General features: G+C 44.3%; 3 long non-coding RNA genes across 5 annotated transcripts in view; all 3 read left to right on the top strand.

Annotated features, from left to right (window-relative positions):
* Positions 1-24,846, top strand: part of LOC144324199 (uncharacterized) — a 584,277-nt gene that overhangs the window by 924 nt on the left and 558,507 nt on the right. The window lies entirely within an intron of this gene.
* LOC144324208 (uncharacterized) lies at positions 58-23,498 on the top strand. Its single transcript, XR_013389731.1, has 3 exons — positions 58-143; positions 19,075-19,213; positions 20,214-23,498. It is a non-coding gene; the product is annotated as an uncharacterized LOC144324208 (long non-coding RNA).
* Positions 12,711-19,063, top strand: LOC144324209 (uncharacterized). Its single transcript, XR_013389732.1, has 4 exons — positions 12,711-13,243; positions 13,947-14,051; positions 15,195-15,430; positions 15,793-19,063. It is a non-coding gene; the product is annotated as an uncharacterized LOC144324209 (long non-coding RNA).

The following is a 24,846-nucleotide window of genomic DNA, read 5'->3' as shown; positions in this document are numbered from 1 at the left end:
GCGGCGGACTGCAGAGGTGGGCATAGGTGAACTGAGCTCTCTTCCTGACGTCCTGGGGGATTCGGAGTAGAGAAGGAGCACTGCCCTGTGTGAGTTCCTAACAGCACCTCTCAGGGAACGGTGAGAGCTCCTCCTACTATAGGGTAAGTATGCTAGCCTTTGTAACAAACGATCTCCAGATTTCAGTAGCCTACCCCATAACGTATTTTTAGTTTACATCACACAGTCCTATGTAGATTGGTCCAGGGGAGGAGGCCTTTCTGTTCTAAGTTGTCACTCAGGGACCCAAATTCCTTCTATGTAAAGGTTCAGTCCTCTTCACCACGTGGCTTCAGAGTATCCTTGGAATCATCCAGTGGGTAGACTGTGTAGGAGAGAGAATGGAGAAGGTAGGTATGCCTGCCTCTAACTGCCATCACTTGAGCTTGCCTCCATCCTCAAGACATCTCCACATATGTGCAACGGGACTCGGGGATGTAGATTAGCTGTGAGTTCAGAAGAGAAAACAAAAACAGGCTTGGTGAGTACTTGCCTATCCCTGAGATAGACTCTGGAGTGGTAGAGGATAGCTCCAAAACTGGGCCCGAGGTTCTTAATCCAAGATTCTTGAATTCGTGGAGGGTTCATGAACCTCTTGGAATTGAATTGAAAATGTTGCATGGATGAGCCTTTTCACTTGCATCTCATTGTCCAAGGCTGAGAGGGTGAAGTCCTGCCCTTTCTTGGACCAGAGTAGTATTACAGAACCTACTTCCTGTGTCTGATACTCTTTGAAAATTGGTGGGGCAGGGTCAGGATTTCTTTTTTTTCTATTTTTTTTTTTTTTTTTAGGGTCAGGGTTTCTGTCTCCTTTTCTCCTCTCCTCTAGTTGGGAGAGAATGATGGAGAAGAGGCAGAGATTTGTTAACATCATATTCTATGACAGTGCTCGGTTGAGAGGCTGTCAACATTAGGGAGGGGGTTTCTGTGGCTGTGAAGAGTCCAGGAGACTGCAGTGGGGCAGGATAAGGACCCAACCTTGCCCCTCCAGAATGGAGCCAGGACTAAGGGTCATCTGGACCCCGCCAATTTTCAGTTTAGGGGCATGGTGAGAGGAGAGAGGGAGATCAGAGGGAAGGGACTCCCAGATACCCATCTGAGGCAGTCTCTGTAAATACTGAGTGGTGACTTAATGGGAAATTGGACAGTTTTCACTATTGTCTCAATGCTTGACATGAGTTCAGAGTGCCATTTTTTCTTCCTGGTAATGGGCTTTACCTGAAAGACCTTCCAGACGTCGAGGGCCTGGCTGAGGGGTTGCATACGTTTCCATGGCTTAAAAAGAAAAGTTGGAAAACCACTGGTGTAATCTAACAATGGGGCTTTGTGCTCTAGCCTGACCCTGCCTAACGGAGGGCCTTTGTTTCTAACGATTCCTGGCACTGGACTTCTGGAGACCATTGGCCCTGTTTCTCTCCTAAAGTCAGAAATAGTTGTGGCTAGTATTTTGTTTTCATCCTATCTCCTTAAATTCAGGGACCTGCCTCTGTTAGAGGCCACGGATGAACAGGAGTGGCCTGCTCTCTCTCCCATTTGTAAAGCAGGGCAAGAGACAATGCTCTGTCCGGCCCAGAGCGTCGGCTGTCTGGATGAGTGCGACGCCAGCTGTCAGCCTGGGATGAGGTCAGACAGAGGCCACCCTGGTCCCAGGTGGGCAGGGGTCACCCAGGTGACCAGACTGCACCGGAGGCCCAGGGAGTGTGCAGGAGCATGAACTTTTGGCCTCCTCTGCAGGAGAGGAGCTGCAAGCACCGAGCAGAATGAACTGCACACTCTGGCCAGGGTGCCAGCATTCCAGGTGCCTCGATTCCTTCAGGAAGTTCAGGCTGTCCACTGAGCTTGGGTTTCTGCAACCTGAACACAGGGCCTCTGCTGGGCTGCCGCCTGCCACCATTAATAGTTTTATCATCTGGGGAAGGGCTTCAGACAGAGGAGGTGTATGGATCAAACCCTCTCTCTCTGGCTTTGGAGGCAGTGAAGTTTAATGATGAGGGAGGAACATTCTGGAGTCAGACAGCCTGAGTTCAAATTCTGCTCTACCACTGTGTAAGTGACTCCGTTTGTTCCTTTATAAAATAGGCCAAGTCAGAGTGTGTACTTATTTCATAGGATTGTTGTAAGTTTGACTGAGTTGATGCATGTAGCACACTTAGAACAGTGGCTGATAAACAGTAAGCACTCAGTAAGTGTTGGTTTTTATTATTATTTTCCAAAAATACAAACCTGTAAGCAGGGTTTCCCTGGTTTTTCCCTCCAGGGGAAAGGGGCCCTTCTTGCTCATGACAACTTAAGAGTTCTGTGAGTAGTCCTTATGTCTATCCATTATCATCCCAGAGAAGCTTCTCTGATCACCAGACCCACAGGGCTGTCTTTTGTTTTAACTGTCCTGGTAGTTGTGTTCTGGCACTTTCTTGTCTAAATAATTCTTTCAGATTGGGGTCTCTTTTCTACAGGATCTTATCTTTTCTATCAATTCTCTCAGCAACTGGCATAATAAATTCTTATTAAACATTTATTTTATGGTTGATAGATTGCACATTCTAGTTTTTTCTTTTCTTATTAAATAAACTGAAACTCTTTGTATGAATATCCTTCATGAAAGGAAAAATTTCTGTCCTAGGATATGATCCTGACAATTTTTTGCTTTTTATAAACTCCAGTTAAAAAAAAAACACTCTACCAAGACCAAAACTGTATTGTAAAGATATAGTAATAATACAGTATGGTACTAGTTGAGGAAAAGGATAGACAAAGTAATGAAACAAAATAGGAAGTCCAGAAATATATGAGACTTTATGAAATTATAAAGGTGGTATTGCAAAGCAATGGAGAATTGGTATAGTAATCAGTGGTGTTGAGATGCTGACAGGTCACCTGGACAAATAAATAAATCTGGATCCCTAAATGTAAAAAAGAAAAAGTAAACCATAAAAGTACAATTACAAAAAAATGATACTCAAGTAGAGCAGATTTTAAGTAGAGCATGAAACCATGGATGCTAATAAAAAACTGATTAGTTTGAAAACAAAATCTGAAACTTCTAAATGGCAGACTATCATAAAAATTGGAAATAAATGTGAGTAGTTGATTCTTCATAGCAAAAATACCATAAACAAATGGTATGGGGAAAGAAAATGACCAACTGGGGAGCATCTTTTAAACATATATTTCCTTAATGTACAAAGAGCTCTTTCACACCAGTAAAAAGACAAATATACCAATAGGAAAACTCACGAACAGACATTGCAAAGAAAAAGACATATTAGTGGCCAGTAAATATATAAAAATTATATTGTAGTTTCTAAAAGGTAGATTAAACCATATATCATTTTCACTTATCTAATTGGTAGTTTCTCAAATAGTGTTGGTGGACGTGTAAATTGGTACTACTTTTTGAAAAGGTAGTTTGATAATATTACCACAATTCAGGTTGTGTGTTTCTGTTGACATAGAAATGCCACTTCCAGTAATTTGTTCTGTGTACACTTGTGGATATGTATACATGTATATATCTCCATACGTATGAAAATGAACGTTTAACATGCACCTTTGCTTACAATAGCAAAAATGGGACACTTAACTAAATTTCCACCAGTAGGGCAATGGTTAAATAAATAGTCATACTTTCATACAATGGAATTCTGTACAGATGCTGAAAAGAGTGAAATACTCATTTTTCTCTCTTTATAAAAACTTGTCCAAAATATGTTGCAAGAAATAGTAGTGAAACAGTGCATGTAGTATGATCTTGCTTATATAAAAATATTTGCATGTGTTATATTCTCACATGTATAACAGAGTTTTGGAAGGATGTACTTACAAGGAAGAGTTAACAGTTTTTAACTGTGGAAGTAGAATGGGAAGGGTGCTGGTAAGAGAAGAGAGGTCCTTGAACTTTTAACTTTGTACCCTTCTGAGCTCTTTTAGTTTTGTTTCTAACAAGCATGTGTTACTTTAACGTAAAAGAAGTCCTAAAATCTAAAGAATTGTATTGATGTCAACCCAATAATAGCAATATCAGTAGTATTTTAGAAAATATTTAACAGTACCACCATGTCCAGTTGTACAGGTTGTTCATTCTACAGATCCAGATGACACCACTCACAAAAAATATTTTAACAGCACCATCATGTCCAGTTGTACAGGTTGTTCATTCCACAGATCCAGATGGCACCATTCACAGAAATAAACTTCACAGCCATACATGTCCTTTAATAGAGTCCTTGAAGTCCACCACAGTATTTTCTTTGTTAGATCTTTTCTTTGATCTCCATAAGACATGACTCCTGAACCAGCCCCTCAGAATCCATAGATGCAAGATAAAAGGTGAAGCACAGTAGGTACCTTTTGCAATGGGTAGGAGACTGAGGGAGAAAAAGGAAGAATGAAAAGATTAAATGAGGGAACTTTGCATGAGCTAGCAGTGATGGGTGCCATGAACTGGGGCCTAAGAGTAGCTCAGCTCTGAGGACCTGTTACTTTATTCGTTACCCATCCTAGACTCCAGCTCTTCCTGGCAAACCATTTGAAGGAGGATAGGCTTGGCATGGCAGGTCCTTCACCAACTGACATGGCATTTCCTTTTCTTCTGCATCCCCTTGTTAAGGGGCATTCAGTAGCTGGCTAGAGAACCATGTAAATAGGCCTCCCATTTGAGGGCCTCTTTCTTCCTTCATTTTTATTTCAGGTGGCTTCCCTTCTGCCTTGCCTTGCCTTGTCCCAACGCTGACATCATGCTCTCAGATATGAGGGAGTGGTATAGAGTTCCTTCCTTCTGTTCCCTGTGCTCTTCCATGTCCTTTTTTTTTCTTTCCCCCATGTCCTCTTTAGTCTGCTATTCAGGAGGCCACTTTGGACACACTTGACTTTCAGGGCTCATCTCTGAGTCCAAAGACACCCCTCCTCTATGCAAGGTGTTCTTGTCGGAATGGCATTGTTGTTGAGCTTACTTCATATTAGCTGTGGCCAGCATCATGGTAAACTTGGAGACACATGTGCAAATTAAAAACCAGAATTGGCCAAAATTAACTTTCAGTGATTTTAATCATTCAGATCCTGGCAGCTCTACTCTCAGGCTCTAACATCCTTGGAAATAAGTTGCCTGTGGATGGTGAAACTCGTAGTTGCCTCATTGCACCCATGATTCAGATGACTACTGGTGAAGAATAACTCTTGCCATTGGGCTCAGGGCTGCCTCTGGTCTGTACCCTTTCAATGGGTATATTCTCCAAGTTCTGGAGGGTTCAAGCTATGGTGTCTTTCCCTGTCATGATTTTTCTCTGTATGTCTTCAAAGATGAGGAAAGGAGTCAGGAACCTACATAAGCAAGACCTGGAATTTTGAGCCAGATCTGTAAAGGGGAATCATTAAAATATTTTCCTCTGGATTAATGCCCTGCTGGTGGTATCTTTCTGTAACTCTCTAGGGATAAAGTCCAACCGGAATAAGAATAATTAGAAAAAATCCCACTCAAGCCTCCAAGCATCCTATCCTCATCAGAAACTTGGCAGCATCATTCTGGGGTAGTTTTGTGGAGCCCTGTTGGGAAGCAAAGACCCAGAACCATGCTCTTCTGATGCCCTCCTCAAGCTAGGATTCCAGGATGAAGAGTCTGAGGTACTTTTCCCTCTTGGTGCTGTATGCTTGTTATTTCTTCATCTTGTTTTCCCTTTCTGAAGGGTTAACTCATGTACCGGCATGACAGTAGAAGACAGTCTTCTGAAAAGAGTCCTTTTGCATTGGAAGTGGTGGCAGAGGGCAGGGAGTAGAGAAAACTGGAAAGATACGGAGGGTTGGGGATGCCCGGGAGGCTTAGCAGTTCAGCGTCTGCCTTTGGCTCAGGGTGTGATCCTGGAGACCTGGGATCGAGTCCCACATCAGGCTCCCTGCATGGAGCCTGCTTCTCCCTCTGCTTGTATCTCTGCCTCTCTCTCTCTCTCTCTTTCTCTGTCTCTCATGAACAAATAAATAAAATCTTAAAAAAAAAAAAAGATATGGAGGGTGGCGCGAATGGGCATTGTGAAGGCATTACCACTCAACAGAGCGTGTCTGCAGGAATCCCTGGACTAGAGGCTTCCCTGGCTCTAGAAGTTTCACCAAGATGAACTGGGCCTGGGGTCCCCCTTCTCTATTATTGTGAAAGAACTGGGGAGAGAGAGAAACCCAGACCAGGAACACCCACCTTGCCCACTCAATCTATCTTCCTGCTGTGTCAGGGACATACGAGACCCAGTCTCCTGTCATGGAGGTCTTGAGAGTTTGTGTAGTTTGAAACAACCTTTCTTTTTTATAAATGGTGACAACTGGGTGCATAAGAAATGCTGTTTCCCAGGCTGATGTTCTTGTTAGTAGGGAGAGAAAAAAGGCTCCTGCAGCCAGAACCGGTATGGAATTTGGAGCTGTTTTTCTTGGCTACGTATTTGGTATTACAATAATGGACAAAGTGTTTGGCCCTCTCTGATGAGCCGAAGGCCGATTTCTAGTAAGTTCTGGTGATACTGTTGTAGTAATGATTCTATAGAAGAAACTGGGGGGATAGAAACTGGAATGAACCCCCATTTGAAATATGCGTAGACTGTTCAGTGGAAATGATTGTTTTAAATCTGGCAACCAGAGCACAGACTGTTATACAATGGCTTAGTATCATGGTCTTAAAAATAAGCACTGGAACATTTCTTGCCCAGACAAATGTTTTCACAACCACAAAGATGGTGGTAGGAAAGCAGACAAAATTGATACTTATTTTTTCTACAGGGCTGGTAAAAATTAAAAAGTAAATAAATAAGCTAGGTTTGCAGATAAGGACTTATTTCCAGGGCTATCCTACGGTAACCTTTTCTAAGGGAGGTGGGACTGGGATGGAGGCTTATGGTATCCAAAGACAAGAATAGTAAATCCAAGTGCAGTTTCCTCTTCATTGTGCCCCATGTCTGTGGCCTTGAAGGACAGAGACTCAGAATTGGTTCATTGCGATGCTTCATCAGTCATAAAGATTTAATTACAGTCCTTTTTTGACCAGGATTGTAACGTGAGGTCTGTTAAGTATTTCCCGGGATTCTCTGTCATCCTCTCTCACTTTCTCTCCTTCCCGCCCACCTTTCTTTGCCCCCCCCCCCCCATTAAAAGGATGACCAGTTTTGAATTACGGTAATAGCTGCACTCTTGGTTTAGGACTAACCTCCCTGAAATTTTCAGGACCACTAATTTGTGGTTACTCCAGTGCTAGAATGAACTTGGCGCTCTGGCCTTTAGACTGGCAATGCAGTAAAAGTTTAAAGCGAAGACTGCCTCAGAGCCAAAAGAAGAGAGGAGATTGAAACCTAAAGGTTATCCTGAAATGCACTTTACTGTTATCTATGAGAACAAATGAGTTAAAAAAATTTCAAATACCAGAATACCCTACAGGGAGGAGATATAACTATTAAAGGGCTGTTATAGCTGCAATAAATGTAGGAACAATAAAAATAAATTGATGAAGTAAATGTCAGCGCTGTTCCCCTGAGCTGCCCCCACACCTTTGTCCAAAAGTAGAACATCTCCAATTACAGAGGGTGGAAACAGCCTTCAATGACAATATGACAAGGACAGAACACAGAACGCTGGCACAGAGAACACAATTATGCACAGCCTTGAAAAATTGTATCATAGCACAATGCATGGGAGAAATCAATTAATGATGCAGGGCTTCCACTGCTGTCTAATAATTCTAGAAAGGAAAGGAGGGGAAAAAAAAATTCTACACACCCAGTGCATCAAAAAGGTGACCCTTAAGTGGAAGTCTACATAATACCAGAGGTCAGTCTTCAGAGTTTATAGCATCTGAAATACTCATTTTTTTTTTTTCTCAATTTTTTTCCCCTTAAAAAAATCTAACAGTCTTAAGGAGGCATTTAAGTAAAAGTCACTTCTTCTCTGGTTAAATAGCCTTGCAAAAGAGAGTTCTGTGGTGGAAAGGGCAGGGATGAGCAAAGCGTGTGGCTGTCGCCGCAAGCCCACCAGCTGAAAGGGGAAAGGCAAAAGTTAGGCATAAACACGGTGGAAGGTAGAAGGTGATTTATCTTGTGCAATTTACAACAGGTGCTAAACATTACGAAAACCAGAGCTATTAAGCAATCAAATTAAGCTATAATTATAACCGAAGAAAACTGTACAGGAATTCTAATTAATTCAAATCTGAACATGTCCAAGAGGAATGCTCCAGCAACCCCACTTCTGAATAAAACAAAACAAAAATAACCCTTGGATAATGCCTTCAGATTGCACAGGAAATTAAGAAATACTTCTCGGCCGGAATATTCCAGGCATTCCTTATTAAATGGTGAGAGAAATTCCCTGCAATGCCTGAGCACTTGGCTTTTCAGGTACACACCATATAAAGCATGTAGTTGGGGGGCCCTTAACTGGGCAGGATTTGAAGACAGAGCGGACCAAGGGATTCCACCGTACGTGTAAGTACTTCAAAGGGTCTGAAGGGTTAGCTCATTCTTCTCTCCTTTGAAGGTTTCTCCCGGGGCATGTGAGGCTTTTAAAGAACTGTTCACACTCCCCTTTTATTTTTTATTTTTTTGTGTCTTTTGGACCAATTCCATTTTCTTTTCAGCCACTCCTCTTCCAGTCCTCAATCCCAGTCTTTCCACCTGACTTGAGCTTTCTGCTTTTCTTCCACCCCAGGGAGCCCTGGGGTGTCAGAAGACCAGGGCAGGGTTTTTTGTTGGATATGCCAGAGCAATGCAAGTTGTGTCCCATTAAGCCACAGATGTTATGGGAAGAAGGGGATGTTTAGATATTTGAATAAGATTTCCAAACCAAAGACTGAACCATTTGATTAGGGTGCCTAATTCCCTAATTCATGATTCTTTAATTTTAACAATTCGGGGACAGGAACAACAAAAACAACAACAGCAGCAGCTAACACTTGTCAGAGCTTATTATGTATCAGATACTGTACTGAATTCTTTATCTTAGCTAATTCTTTATCTCAGCTAATTCTCTTAACCACTCTATGAAGTAGGCAGTCTTTTAATACCCATTTTGCAGAAGGAGAGTCAGGACACACTGTTGGCCATTAAATTGACTATAAAACAAAAAACCCTTTCTTTTCGTGATGCTCTTATGTTTCTAAATAATGTAATGTAAAATTTCCTTGCTTTTTACTGTCTGGTTAAAGTAGTGGGGAGTGTGGGTGGAAGGAGAGTGATTTTTCTCAAGATGAGTTTGCCTTCTGGACTGAGCGTAGCATGGCCCCTGTTGTTAACACAGTTTTGCCCGCCATTTTGAATGTTCACTTATGAACACATCTTTGACCTTTGCTTTGACTTTGCTTCCATTCACATTACAATATAGTGCTTGGGGGCAAAGATGTATGAAGAAATACTGCGTTCGTGCATACTGTTGAATTCATAGCTCTTTTAACCATTACTGGAGTTTGTGTTCTCCTGGGAATCTCTACACTGACTGTTGAGTGTTGCTAAAGGGCATGTAGCTATTTTTCTTCCATGCTCTGGGTCCCTCCGAGCCTTCCTCCAAGGCCACATGCCCTTTCCCTTTGATTCATGGGGCAGGGGAAGGTTGGTAGCTTCCCAGTTTGGCAAGATTAATCCATTAGCATTTGTTGGAAGCAATTCTAATAATAACACTGTGAAGAAATTTGCATTCCCATGATTAGATGAGGAAACCAAGAATTAGAGAGTTAGAAATTTAACCAAGGTCACATTGCCGGTTATGTGAGAGACCCAAGAAATGAGCTAGAGTGCAAAATGTTCTTCCATGGGCTACCCCACCTATGCATGGGTGTGGACATGCATACCCATAGCGTCCCTTCTGTGCTTTTGCAGCACCCTGCAGAACTCCACATGGCCACCTTTTCCCTCTTGTGGGCGTCTGCCAAACCTGGGACTGAGGGGAGTACAGAAATTGCCCAAGGCTCACCTCAGGGAGATTTATGCCAACAAAAATGGCTTTTATGTAGGGTACCAGGTAGGCCCTCCAGCCTGGAGTCTCCCAAAGGGCAGCTTAGGGTTTCAGTGATCTAGCACAGGACTTGGCATACAGTAGGTCCTCAGTAGAGGATAGACAGCGTTGCAGCTGGGAGATAGAAAGACACCCCCATCATGGAAATATGTATTAGCTGGGCAAAAGCTAAAATATAGGTACATTCAAAAAGATAGCTAAGAATCCTCAACTTTCATTAAGTGGCTATTAGGTGCAAGGGCACCTAATACGTGTCTTGATTCTCACAACCCAATGAGGTTGATAGAATTACTATTCCCAGCCCAAATCTGAGGACATTAGGCATTAGAGAAATTCAGTGACTTGCCCAAGATCTCACAGCTAGTAAAGGGCAGAACTGGGATTCTAACCCAGACAGGTGGACCCAGGAGCCCAGCTCCCAAGCAATGAGCTGTGCCTATCACAAGTCCGTGATATAAGAAGGAGTCCCAAAGGCTGAGTGGGAGAAGCTGGAAGTAGGAGAGGTCTGTGATCTGGGGTGGGGTGATAAGAGGAGTTCTCCAGACAGCTTCATGGAGGAAGAGGGTTTTTTCAGCTGCGCTTAGATGGATAAGTAGGATTTGGGAAGGCAGTGAATGATGGAAGAGGGAGGCATATATGGGCCTCACAAATGGTGTGAGCAGAGGGCAAGCCCAGCCAGAGGGTCCTGAGGGAGAAGGACCCCATGGTGAGTACCCTTGGTCTCCTTTTACCTCCTTTTTCTTTCAGGGTTCTGCGTGGTTCCAGCTTGAACATTGCTTCAGGTTAAGGCGGGCACCCTTAACCCCTCGTGTGATCTTGGTTCTAAGGCGCTCTCCTGAGCTTGCTGCTCCTGTGGGGGTGGGCAGGATTCCCCAAGGAACTTTTGGCCGTTTGCTTCATGGCCTGAGGTGTAATCTGTGCTTTCTCTCCTTCGAAAATGTGGGCAAAGGCCTGCAGTGGCCTGTTGCCGTGACCAGCTCTGCTTGGCAATCTGGCCTCATGGGAATTTTCCCAGGCTCCCCTCTAGTGTCTGGTCCTCCCCTGTGAGGAGCTTCTGGAGTTGAGGAGGCCCTGGCATTCCTTAGGCCTGTACACTTTGTTTCTTGCTTTTAAAAGTCTCTCCAGTTTTGCAGAAGTAATGGGTATTTCTCCTACCTGTGCTTTGAGGCTAATTTTGACTTCATGCAGTAAGACTTGCTTTTAAACCGGACTAGAGGGTGACCCCGGGGGCAGCTCCAGGGGTGGGGCTGGAGTCCTGAAATGGGCAAGCCAGTACGGCAGCCACCCAGGTGTCCTGCTCGCTCTCACTATAAAGTTGGTCCAAGAGTCCTTTTTGGAGCCAGAGCATGGTGGGGGTGAGCTCTGGCTCTGGATTGTACTGTCTGGGTTTAAATCCCAGGGCTCTCATCACCAACAGGGTGGCCCTCAACAGGTCACTTAACACTCCACTATTCAGTTTCTTCATTGCACCTCCTTCATATGTCTGTTATGAGGAGAAACTGGGAAAATATGTGAAAAATACTTCAAAGAATTCTTAGCATATAATAGATGCTCAATAAATATTAGCTATTATTTTGCACTATTAGAGTTCTAGGAGTCTTGTTCTGCCTGTCCATTTCACTGATAGAGTCTGAGCACCAAACAAGTTGTTTACCTGTGTAAGATTACCCACCTGGTATTTAGAGCTGAGGCCTTGCTCCAGCAGCACTGGACTCCCAAGCCTGGCCTTTCCCATATAGCCGAGGTCCTGGGATTGGGTCTGTTACTCATAGCATGACATAAGACCCCCTGCATCTTATTAAAAATAGATTCCTGGGCCCCAGCCTGGACTCATTAAAAATGAATTTCTGGAATAGTGCATGAAAATCTTTGCTGTAGCCAAGAGCATGTCCCTCTCATCCCTAGCTTCCAGCTCCCAGTTGTTCTTACGTACTTTAAACCTTGAGAACTGCCAGCTTAGCTTTGAGTAATTTGCTCAAAATACAAAAGGATCATGTGTGGCAACATCTCCAAGCCTTCCAATCATGCAGCTTGTGCCCTGCAAGCTGCCCCATCGGCCTGTACTCAGGGAGCTTACACATCTGTTGATCAGCATCTGAGGGGGTGGGGTGAGCAGTGAGGAAGGCTAATAGGGGTTTGTGTGCTCAAGGGAAAGCTGAGTGACTGGTGATGCTGACATCTGGAGGGAGCAGAGGCACCGGGAGGCCTTGGCAGGCTGCGGAGCCTGGAGTAGTCAGGGGAGAGAATAAGAGCCGCTCAGCCAGAGCCAGCCGTGGGTAGTGGAGCTGCTGGGAGCAGGTGTCACGGGGGGGGGGGGGGGGGGGCGGGGGGGCGCTGTCATGGGGGGCTGCTGCAGGGGTGTGGAGGGGAGAGAATAGCTTCACCTACCAGCCACCAAGATACACACCCTCGTCCTTTGATACTGTCCGGCTGCTCTTCCAGGATGAAGCAAACAGCCTCCCTCCGAAGGTACTGTTGATTTGATTTCATTTGTATACTTTTTTGCAGCTGTGGGAGGACAGTTTGCCCCTTGATACTCTTTGTTCCTGCAGCCCCTGCCAGGTGGCAGAAGCCGGCGTGGATGTACGTGGTGTCGTACATGGTGTGGCTACAAGAAACACAGGAGCTGCAGGCAGGCAGGGAGGGAGGGAAGTGGCTTGGGGTGGGTGAGGTGGGGATGCCAGCTCTGCGGTGCCAGGTGGGGTGCCATCCCCCTCCTGCATTTGCTCCCTGGTTAACCCCTGTCTGCCTGGAAGGGTAGGATGGGTTGACCTTCATGGCAGATGTGGAAGAAGAGAATACCCTGGTTCCTGTCACTGGAGGTTGAGTAGATTTATCTGTGCTGCTTTACATCCTTTCTGGAAGCTGGCAGGCAGGGTATAAATTAGAAATAAAGAAAAATGGATTTATCAGCACTTTCCAAGTTCCTACCAAATTCGGGGGTGGTAGTGGAAGTGCCTCTCCGAGCCCTTGAAGTCAGGGGTCAAGGTGTATGTGAGTAGAAAGACCAGACAGCTGCTGCCATCCCCTGGGCCTTTCCCACTGGGTGGAGGCCCCCGGGCAGGCATCTTACATCAAGATGTGCTAATGGCTAATAATCCCAAGCGCTGACTTAGGCCATTCACTGTGATAAACCCTTTATGTGGATTAACCCTTTAAGGTGCATACCAGTATTACCATTTTCCAGATGAGAAAACTGAGGCCCAGCAAGAATGAGTCACCCAGAGGTGCGCTGGTGAGTAGTAAATTGGAATTGGACCCTAGGCAGCCTGGCTCCAGAGGTCCTGCTCAAACACAGGCCCTAGAACAGCTGCTCCATTTGCTTGGAAGCAGAAGGGGCTCTGTGTTTGCTACCAGCTGGTTGGAGAGACAGCTAATGTGCTAGGCTTTGTTTTGTTCAGAGGTGACTGGAGTCAGCACTGTTTGTGGCAGGCTGGCTGGCTGCTCCCAGAGGGCAGGGCTGGGGGCTCGTTGAGTTGCTCTGCCAAGGCCCCAGCACCTCCAATTCAATGTGTATGGTGCCTTTGGCTATAGACGGTCAAGTGCAGCCACTGCTGTATCATCTGGCTATGATAGAGAACCACCTTTTCCTTACTGCCAGGCTCTCCCCTTCCCATCATTCTTTCACCCATGAAGTTTAGCACCCATCAGTGGTTCTTGCCTGCACAGTTACTACAGCGTATTTGCTTTGTGGTGATTTTCTGTTTCTGTCACTACTACCACATTTGTTGACTAGAATTCTGCTGTGAGAAATTAATGCTCCTTCTACCCTATTTATTTTTAATATTATTTATTTATATTAGCATGGACTTGGACCTTTATTGTATTCAACCCATAGGTCAGCCTTAAATCCCTTTGCCGAGGTTGTGAGTTCAGCCTTGCTTCATTTCTTGCCTGCATCACTGCAACAGCCTTCTAACTGGTTTCCTTGCCTCCAGCTTCCTTTCAAGCCGGATTGTACATGACCTGAGGCTGTGTGATGTCAATCTGACCATGTCACAATCCTTCAGTTGCTTTCTCTGGCCCCTAAGCTCCTGTGAATGGTAATGTAATGGCAACTAACGTTTGTTGAATATTACACAATGCTTTGCATGCATATTTTCATTGAATCTTCACAATGCTTGGATGGAATAGGTAGTTTCAACTTCATCAGCAATACAGTATCCTCTGGGGCAGTTGAAGAAACTGAGGCACAGAAGGATCAAGCAACTTTCTGAGGGTTGCTGAACCTATTAAATGTTGAGCTCATACTGTCCGCCACTAGGCTCTACCACTTACTATGTAGGCCCTTAATGATCTGACCTTGGCTACGTCTCCAACCACATTTTCACCAGCCTTGGCATTCATTGCGCTTTCCATAAACAGTTACTTGTAGGATTTTTCACCCAGTATTGCTGAGGGTCCAGATGACATTTTTGGCTGCAGTGCTGGTAGGAATATTGGTAGCAGTAGAAGGAATGGTTTTCTAAGAAGTATAATTGTATAAATAGTGGCCAACTGTCCCATGATTGTACACAAATCTAGTAGTTCAGTATAGGCAACTACTTTGCAAGTCCTTGTGAATTTCCCACCCTACCTGTCCACACTGGGTTGCCTTCCCGGGCCTTTATTGCTTTTTCTGTTTCTTCTTTACTACTGAGGATAACGTTAACTTCCTCTGCAAAGTTATTCCTGAGCGCAAGTCTGCCATGATGCCTTTCTCATTAGATTCCTTCATTGGGCCCATAGCATATTGGTTCTACTTTAGATCTATAGGATGTAGGGCTCTAAGAACTTGGGGTCAAGGATCATGTATTTTAACTTCTTACAAGTCTTCACTGCCTGGGGAGTTGCCTTCTATATAAGTGCTCAATTTGAGGATTCACTAATTGATAACTAAGTGAAAGGCATGAAGACTAAGGACTCTAATGCAAGTTAATAAAGCCTCAAATCCATTGTCTAAAATCTGTTGGACCATATGTGTTTCAGAATACAGAATTTTTCAGATTTTACCAAGATTTTTGGGTGCATATCCAGTATAATTTATAATACCCCAGGTGGAGTCTCGGGTAATTGTTCTGTGTTCAAAGATACTAATGTTATTTTAGTGAAATGTATGAATATTCTGAGGTAAAAAAAATTAAGTAGCGTCATATGTATTACGATCAGATAAGTTTTGCCTTTTTTATTTCCTCTCCTATTTTCAGAGTTTTTTCTATTTTGGAATTGCAAATAGAGGCATTAAGGTATTAACAGGTGGCCTAAAGAGGCACCCACATTTTGTCATGGGAGTTGAGTTGAAAGAGACTTTGGGGGATAAGAATGCCAAGGCCATCGGCATTTGTGAGCAGAGAGGTTCTGTGACCTTCACCTAGTTGTGGATTGAGGCGCTCCCTATATGACACAGTGAAGAGGCCAGTTGGGAACAATTGCAGTTGTCCAGGTGAGAGGTCCTGAGGTTACCTTGGGTGGTGGTGATGGGATAGAGAAACAAAACCTGATATGAAATGTTACAAAGATGGGCCATGGAACTTCAGGGGTGGTGGAATCAAACACTGCTAGATTTTATGCTCTATAGCTGGGGAGAGGGTTGATATCTTTAACGGCACTAGGGTAGAGGAGAGATGGGTAGAGGAGAAGATGGATGCGTGAGCATGTGGGAATGTACTTGTAGGCCATCCAGGCAGAAATCACTTCTAAGAATGAAAGAGAAAATGAGTATGAAACTACTTCTAGAGTGATATGTGCTCTGCAAATATTTGTTACTGTCATCATTCTGTCTGACATTGGTCTGTTATTTTGCAGGTATTCTCATCACTTACCTGTTGTCCAAAGCTAGGCCCATTCTCACACCAGCGTTTGCCCAGTCCAGATCTGTTCCCAGGTCTTTCAGGAAAGCATCATATGTGTGCTCTGTTGGTTTTCATTGTCAACCTATAAATCACTTTTTTACTAAAAGCTACAGATTTTGTCTCTGAGTGGATGTTTGGAGGAGCCCAAGTTTCATCTGGGGTGTAGGTTTCCTGGTTGGGTTATGAACCCTGGGAAGTAGAGGACTGAATGGGTACAGTGTCAGACTTGGGTAGGTCATAAAGTTCATGGTTAGGCCTTTAAAAGTACAATTCTACAGCTGCAGTCACAAAAGAAAGGCCCACTCTCTCTTCCTCCTGCCAAGGTTAAAACAGCCCTTGACCAGCAGTCTCTGATCAAAATGACCATCCTCATAGCTAAGTGGAAGCATCCTGCTGTAGGGCTAGTTTGTCCTTCTCTTTTTCTTGGCTCAGCCAGAGAGGAAGGACACAGGAGACATCCTGGTTCGACCTCATCCTGCAGGGCTGCCTCAAGCTGGGAGGATGGGTCCAAAGAGCCAGGTAAGTGGTTGTATATCTGGAGGAGTGATCAGGGCCTCTCTGTCTCCATGACTTGTGCCTCTTTCACTGTTGGCTGCTGCTGCTGGGAGCTCTGTAGAGATTCTGAGGACTGGGGTTCAGGGAGATGACAAGGGGAGAGGAGTCGAGGGACTACACAGAAAAGAAAAATAAAATTGGCAAATTTGATTCAACTCTCATCTAACTTTTTGAGGATTGCTTTGGATAGAACCAAATAGTTTTCAGGAAATGGAAGCCTCGCCTCTCTGGAGAAGTGCCAGCCCTCACAAATGATTTGCATGATTGATAGTCATTGTCAGTCCCCAGATATAAGAGGGTTCCCACTCTGTCCTCATCTTTCCCTATCCTTCCACGTGGTTGAGGGGGGGAGGGGAAGGAAGATCTGGTCTTTATCTTTCTCAGTGTTTCTAAAACATTTACCTTAAACACATCCTGGCTGACCCAGCACCATGTCTGCAGTTATGAGGAGAGGATGCTGACATCCATAAAGGCTCTTCGAATTTCAGTGCTCCTTTAAATGGCTGTAAACCCACTGGCTCCAGAGATGGTGAAGGCTGGAGCCCTCTTTAGCATTCTTGGACTTTAGCATCTGCTGCTCTCCCAAGGGTGTTCAGTTTTTTAAGAAGGAGATGGTAATCTCTGTGAGGGTCCCTGTCTCAAGTTAGGTTTGAGTGACATCTATGATAGGGAACATCTTTAGGAAGAGCATTGCTGTGAGGATCTTTCCTCCTCAGGACGGGGAAACGCTGAGAACTCTGAGGGCTGCCAGTGTAACCCAGCTGCCTCCCTTTTCCAACCTGGCTCAAGCTGCCACCTGACAGTACCTCGATACTCCTTTATGGGGATCCGAGACATCCTTTCCAGACCTGTGATTGCATCTGCCCTCATCTCACTTTACTTATACCAGGAAGAAATAGGAACACAAGGGATCACAGTTCTGAGGTTTGCATTGGGGAGCAACTGTAGGCACGATTGAATTTATAGTCAACCATGAATTGAATACAAACTCTGTGTTCCTTGCATCTCTCTCTTTCCAAGTTCTGGAATTGCCCACTTAGCCTCTCTACTCCCACTTTTCCATTCTTTGTCTTATTACAGTCTGGGCCTGTGACTGTCCAAGTGTGAAGGGATCCTTTGCATTTTTGGTTAACTTGATTGGCCTCTTTGGTTGTGGACACTCTTGGCCACTCCCTCTCTCTGGACAGTCTCCTCCATTGACTACTGTGACTTTACTGTCTTGGGCTTTATTTATTTAATTTATTTAGCCCCTGTGAGCCTTGATTGCTCCAGTGTACAATGGAGACAGTTGTAATATAGCATGGAGTTGTGAAGAATCAGTGTGTGATGTGATGTTTCCCCAAATGAGATTATGTACTGTTGTAGATAGTGTTTGGTGAACAGTTCATCGAATATTATACTTGTAGATTTTATTCCAATGTATTTTACCAAAAATACACATCAAACCCATGGTTATATTAAGATACTATGAGATTTTTCTCATAAAATAATAAAAAAACAAGTAAACATATCAAAATAAAAGCATTTAGCAAATGATACTATTAGTACATGTGGATGTAGCCAAAACTGGAAAAAAACTGAGACAGTGTATGTAGAGGCACTAGCAAGGTGCCTGGCATATAGTAAATGCTGGTTTTTAATTATTATGATTGTCCTACACTCTGACCACAGGCTTTCCTGTCTTTGTTGAATTCTCTTCCTTATTTTGCTCTTTCAGCATATACTCGCACACATAGTATATGTGGGGTTTATGTATTGTATGTGCATTGAGACGTTATAAATATAGAGTGTGTGTATATGTAAATGTTATAAGTATGTGTGTATATGTGTGTGTGTATAGAGAGACACAGAGACAGAGAAACTTTCTAACTACTCTGATTACAGCCCTGGAATTCTAGAGCTAACTGTGTCTACTGTATGATCCTGCTCTCAATCTAGAAGGACTTTCAGGGGAGGGAAGGTGAGCATAAACTGAAATAAAGGAGGCCATGCCTATAGAAGAACAGGAAGGGAGACTTTTAGTGTTGTTCATCAGTGACCCACTGGGAATTGTCCATTTGTGACCTGCTTTATTTTCTATCCCCCTAGTACCCCAAAAGACCTGGTGGTCAGTCCTTCAGGTGATGGGAGAGCTGCGTGGAAATGAAACAGTGGCAGCCAGGTGTGGGTCAGGTCTCCAGAGCTCCTGGCTCTCACCAAGGTCTCATTCTGTTCTCATGGGATGTGAGTAGTGACTTGCTCTGCCAGGGGGCTGAGGCAGGAGCCAGATCCCTCTGATGCTAGCCCTGGTACTGAGAGAGACTTGTACGAATAGGTACTGATCCTCCACCAGAACTGTAGGAATGTGTTCTGAGCCACATGGACAAATGATAAGTGTATTTTAAAAATTGATGACCATGTCCCACAGCAGGCCCTTTTGCCACTCAGTGTTCCCTAAACTCTGGAGTAGCTCAGTTGGTCTCTGAAAAGCCAACCCCTCTCCAAAGCGGATTGGAGATCTTCAGATTCTGGGAATGCATTAGGATTTAATTCTGGATCCTGTGTCGGGTCCCATAGACTTGTATCAGAGTTTTTATGCACGTGTTATCCTCATGGAGGTTTACATCTGCCTAACCCATTGTATTGACTACCTAACCCAGTGTATTGACTAACGGTGTAACAGTTGCAATTCTATTGATAGTGTTTTTTCTAGAATGAGAGATGGAGAAAGTGGAGTAGAAAATTCACAAGCTTCCTGGTCTTGGCTCTCAGGTCCCACGTCTCCCCACAACCAACCACTAGGCCACAATGCCTATTCTGGAAGCTGAGCTGGAAGTGGGGTAAGGCTGGCAGAGATATCTGCTCCAGAATTCTCTGTCTCTTTCCCAGGGGACCCCTTGAAAAAACCCTACGGCAGAGAATTTTCTTGCTCTCCTTATCAAAGAGAAGGATTTCATTTGCTTGTTTATAAATGGGTGCTGTCTAGTAGTTAAATCTGCTTGGGGACTGGGGTGTGGGAGCATGTTTGAGAGTTTTTTTGTTGATAAATATCACGTGGAAATGGAATTCTGCTAGCATAAGCCAACTCCTGAAAAATGGGTCCCTTAATGTCCTCTCAATGAGACCAGCTACATGACAACTAGCCTGGGGAACTAAAATACTGGTGAGAAATTGAAGCCATAGATCTGTCTCTGAGTGCAGCCTCATCAGCTGTGATTGTTAGGTGTTAAGTTGAAGACTCTACAGCCCTCTGGTCTTGCTTGCTGTCTGATGGATGACAGCTCAGGGATCAGCCAGGGCAGGAGAGGCTGGTGGTGGGTGCTGCTGCCACCAGGTGCTGATTTTATATATGTCTCCCTCTGGCATGTGCTGGGGAGGCCTCAGGGGAAAAGAGAGACCCATGAGAGCTGGTGATTGCATCAGTCAGGGTCCAGCCAGGGAAACAGGAACCACCTGGGATGTTTCAAAAAGAGGAGGTTTAATGCAGAGAACTGGTTACAAAGGTGCTGGAAGGGAGGACTAGAGGAGCAAAAGGGAGAAGGTAGGGTGGTTGTGAAGGAGCAGAAGAAAGAAGAGGCAATACTCAGAGATTAGGAAGCTGCCAATCCCCCTGGACTGGAGCCTGCACCTGAGCCCACAGCTGCGCTGCTGGAACTGCCAGGGAGGGGCTGCTGCAACCATCCTGGGCGGCTGGTATCAGAATCGGATCAGCTCCATTCTGCTGCCACTGTGGCAACTGCTAGCCAGCACCAGAGCTGACTCTGATGTCCGAGAAAAGAGCCAGGGAGCTTTTCCCTTTCTCCCGCCTTCTCATCGTCCACTGGTTCCTCCCTTTGGCAGAACCTGACCAGAAGCTGCTGGAGAGTGTGTGCAGTGTGATTTGCAGACTTTGCCCCAGCGGTGAAGAGGAACATGGAAGGACCTGTGTGGATCTGAGAGGCAATGGATAAATAAATGGCACAGAGTTCTTGTGATCAAGGTGCAGAAGTGGAAACTCAGAAGTTTCCTGCTTGGTTCAGTGACTAAGGCACATTCAAGATTTAAAATCCATCATGCTCTGAGTATATATTTTTGTTTTTCTACAGTTTTCTAGAAGTTAGAGATAGAAAGTGATCAATACTTCATAAAAGGGCAGGAATGTCCTTTGTAGCGTTCAGAAGCAGAGGAAGATGGCCCTATAGCTGTTGTTTGAACATTTCCAGTGATGGGAAGCTTGCTGCCTCAATGAGGTAGCCAGTTCATTTCACAGCTGGACACTTCTACTTACAGGCAAGCATTTTATTGAGCTGACACCTGTCTTCAAGAGACTTCTGCTTACAGGTCCTTATTCTGTACACCGTAGATAATTTCCTCATCCTACCCCCTATTTTGGGAAGCACTATGTGTTATGTAGATAAGATGGGCTTTGGTTTTTTTTGCTAGTCAGAATAGGTTTGTCTATGAAAGATAGGACCCTCTCCCACCTTAAAGAAAAGTTGGGGAGGCAGTTCAGGGTAAGTTGAGGGCGCTGCCCATCAAATCCCCAGGGACCTAATCTTCCAGATTTCTTCTCTGGCAGATGCAAAGTATAACCCTCATTCTCATGGTCCAAGGTGGAGCTGTCGGCATCACATCTGTGTTCCAGCCAGTAGGATGGGTGGAGATGAATGGAACAGTTCTGGTTCTCTCTTATGGAAGTGTTCTGGAAGCTGTCATTGGAAACTTCCACTTATATTTGACTGGCCAGAACTTGGTCACGTGGTAAAAAATTTAGCTGCAAAGGAGTCTGGGAAATATATTCTTTGTCTGGACAGCTGAGTGCCCAGTCAAAATTTCTATGACTATGGAAAAGAAGACGACAGATGTTGGGGTATAGCAGACACTTTAGCAGCAGAATCAATTTTTTGGCTTAACACAAACCAAGCAATGTGCTAGGTCAGTGCTTCTCACATTTAATGTGATGTGAATCCCCTGGGAAGTCTGTTAAATGCAGATTCTGACTTAAAGATCCCACTGGGGCCTGAGATTCTGCGCTCCTTTCAGGTTCTCAGCTAATACCAGTATTGTTGGTTGAAGGACCGCATGGTCCACAAAGGGCTGAATTCTGAAAATAACAGTGTTAAACAAGATGAACAGAGGCTTATCTTTCATCCCATAAGTGGAGTTGAACCCCAGCCTTTTTACTATAGACCTACCTTTGGGGATATAGTGAGATTAAAAGAGCTGGCTCCCCAGAAAGCACTTCAAGTAGCCCCCAACCTGCCTTTGGAGAGGATCCCCCACCTGCCCTCCTGGAGGGGACTGATTGGGCCAGAGGACATGAGTTGCTCAAATCTAGTGTATCAGCCACAACAGACTCCAGAAGAACGAGCAGTGGGGGTTTCCTGCGAGCCAGGAGGGCTCTTCCGTGATTGCAGCCAGGGAGGATCCACTGGGCACTGATGACAGCAGAGAGGAAGCTTCAGGCTGGGCATAGGGCAGTACGGCGGAGAGTGTTTCCTCCTGTGCCAGGGAGGACCAGGGCCTGAAAGAAACAAGGCTGCCACCGCGGGCCTGCCCAACTCCCCATCTGCTCAGGGAGAAAAAGGACATGGAGCAGAGGCAGGAATTCAGGCAATTAATCCTTTATTTAAAGAATAATAAACAGCCAGATTTTACATACTGAAAGAGGGAACAAGGTAAAAGGGGTTAAAAACTAAAAAGCAAGGACGGCAGACACCAATTAACACAATGCTAATTGACAATTTCCCCAAGCTTCCATGAAACATGCCAGGCCGATTTCCCCAATTGCTAATTAAATCAAACCGCATACACAATACTAATTTCCCTAACTTAGGGAACTCAGTAGACAAATAAAATGAGAAACTAACTTAAACATTTTGTCAAAGTATGGGAAGAAGGATGAATGAAATCTTAACACGAATAAACTTTGGCGTCATGTAAATTTGTTAAAGTTCTGGCATGTTTAATGAAGTCTTGAAATATCCCAGTATCTCCGTTCTACTCACAATTGCATAAATGCACTTCGCTAATCACAAAAGAATACACAGCAGTCCTCTTAAACTTACGTTCTCTCCCTCTGGTGAAGGGTACCCAGCGCATCATGGAAGTGACATGTAAATTGCGCCATTTAAAAATTATAAAATACCTACTTAATTACAATTAAAAACAAAGGAATAACTTTTCTTTAAAATAGTCCCTCAGGTTCTTTGAGCTGAAGTCTGGCTTTGTGAAAAAGAGAAGCCAGTCACTTAATCACATTGTTGAGTGGAGAGGCTGCTAGCCTTGGCTGGCATTCTTGCAGTCTCCCCTCCCCCAGCCCTGCACTCAACGCTCCCTCTGATCTTTCTCAGGGGCCCTGTCACTCCCTCTTCCCAGTAGCCCCCCACTGCATCCTGCTTTGAAGTGTCTCTGTTACCCTCTAGGCTACACTCAGGGCCCACTAGAAGCATCCACACTGAATTATACCAGCACAGAATGGGGATGGATCTTTGAGGTCATCTATCTAATTCACCCATTTTACTATTGAGAAAACTCATACTAAGAGATGTGGATGTACATAAGGTCTGATAGCTGCCTGAAGTTCCCTTTTAAAAAAAATTACTTAAGAAAGATACAGTTATCTGAATAATCACAGCTAATACTTGCACAGTGTTTACTATGTGTCAGCCACTGTGATAAGGGCTCTACAGAATCAGCCCATTTGATGTTCACCAGTGGTTCTGAGAAGCTGGAATCATTATTTCCCCCATTTTACAGATAAAGAAACCAAGGCTCTGGGACATTAAATAGCTTACCTGAGGTCACATCATTTAGTGACAGAACTAGATTTGATTCCAGGAAGACTGACTCCAGGTCCATGGTCTTAACCACTCTATTAACCTGCTCTTTTGTAGACTTGATTAGAAAATACAAACCAAAATAAAGTAGAAAATGAGAAATAAACATCACTTGTAATAGTGCTACCAGATATAAACGTTATTAGGATTTTGGACATATCCTAATATAGTTGTCCTCTTTCTTCAGACATGTTCACATGCTCTCAAATGATTCACTTGATTTTGCTCTTCTCTTTTAAAAATATGTATGAACAGCTTTCTGTTGCTTACGAATGCACATGTGTAACATGATGTTTCATTGGATGGATGTGCCACAGTCTGCTTAGCCTGTGCATTATAGATGGCATGCAGGTTGTTTTCTTCTTTTTTATAGTATGTACAGCGGACATCTATACAGAAACATCTTCATCTTGTTGGCTTTTCCTTATGGTAACCCCTTCACTATTGAATACATGGAAACCCAGAGATCTGAAAGCTGAGAGGGTGGGAGTGGTAAGTGTGTGTGGGTAGGTGGAAAACATTCCTAGATACGCAGAACTAGGAGCAACCAGCAATAGAGGAAACCCTGACTCCCTGAGTGAAATATTTCACCTGAAGCCTGTTCTTGTGCAGCCCCAGTTTCTTGGGATCACTGAGGCAAGGGCTAGATCTCCCACCCCCCACCGCAAGAGTATAATAGGAGACTTGCCTTTGTGCTCAGTAAGCTGTTCTTGGAGGGGTAAGTGATTAGCTTTAGATATATGCATGTGTTTTAAAAATTCTTGTTATTATTTTATGGTAATGGCTGCTCAGTGGGGTATACGGGAACTAGGCTGTTGGTGAAATTTGTTTACATGGATCTGCATGTTCCACCTACCAGCCAGAGGGGCAAGTAGACATCTCTGCTCAGCCTGGGATGTAGGCATGGGAGACGGCCACGCACAGCTGCAGAGCTGGGTTCTTTGGCCTTTTTGTTTGACTGGCATCCGTAATGCATTTGTCAAGAGGGAGGCTGCTTATCTGTCCTTGTCCCTTCCTGGGACAAAGGCAGACCTGTCACCGTCAGATCAAGGGAACTCTGGAACTGTGTGGAAGGACAGCTGAAAGTCTTTCTCGTTCATTGTGATTTATCATAATCACTGACCCCTCCCCCAGGATGAAATAGGAATGAAATAGTAATGTGATAGGTTAATGCCGATAATTAAAGAGAGTTTAAGACCAGTGTGAGACTGAACTGTGTGTGTGGGTGGTTGAAATGGTTGTTTGATGTGAAAGTCAATGATTGAATTATTCAGAGAGAGTGATTTCCAAATGATAATTTTACACTTTACATAACTGATTTTGATTTATTATAGTGGCACCCAGTTGAGCTGTGTTAGTTCTAAGGGGCTGTCAGCTTTTCCAGCTTTCCCATCCCAAACCCCTGGTTTGGAGCCCAAACACACAAAAACCTGCTCATGTCTGAAATTTGACATTGTTGTTATCTCTCTGGCATGGCTTTTCCCCCTCGTTCCTCATAAGAGTTTATGGCTTGTTTGGCTTTGCAGTTTATAATCTGGCAGAGGAGTGTGTGTGTGTGTATGTGTGTGTGTGTGTGTGTACATGAGTACACACATGCCTGTGTATGTGTATGGTGAATGGCCCAGATAACCTGATCTCTCCTTCCCTCTCATTGT

This window comes from Canis aureus, chromosome 11 (genome assembly GCF_053574225.1).
Source record: "Canis aureus isolate CA01 chromosome 11, VMU_Caureus_v.1.0, whole genome shotgun sequence".
In the NCBI taxonomy this organism is placed as follows: Eukaryota; Metazoa; Chordata; class Mammalia; order Carnivora; family Canidae; genus Canis; species Canis aureus.
The sequence above is the reverse complement of the archived record's forward strand: the minus strand, read 5'-3'. Positions and strand labels throughout refer to the sequence as shown.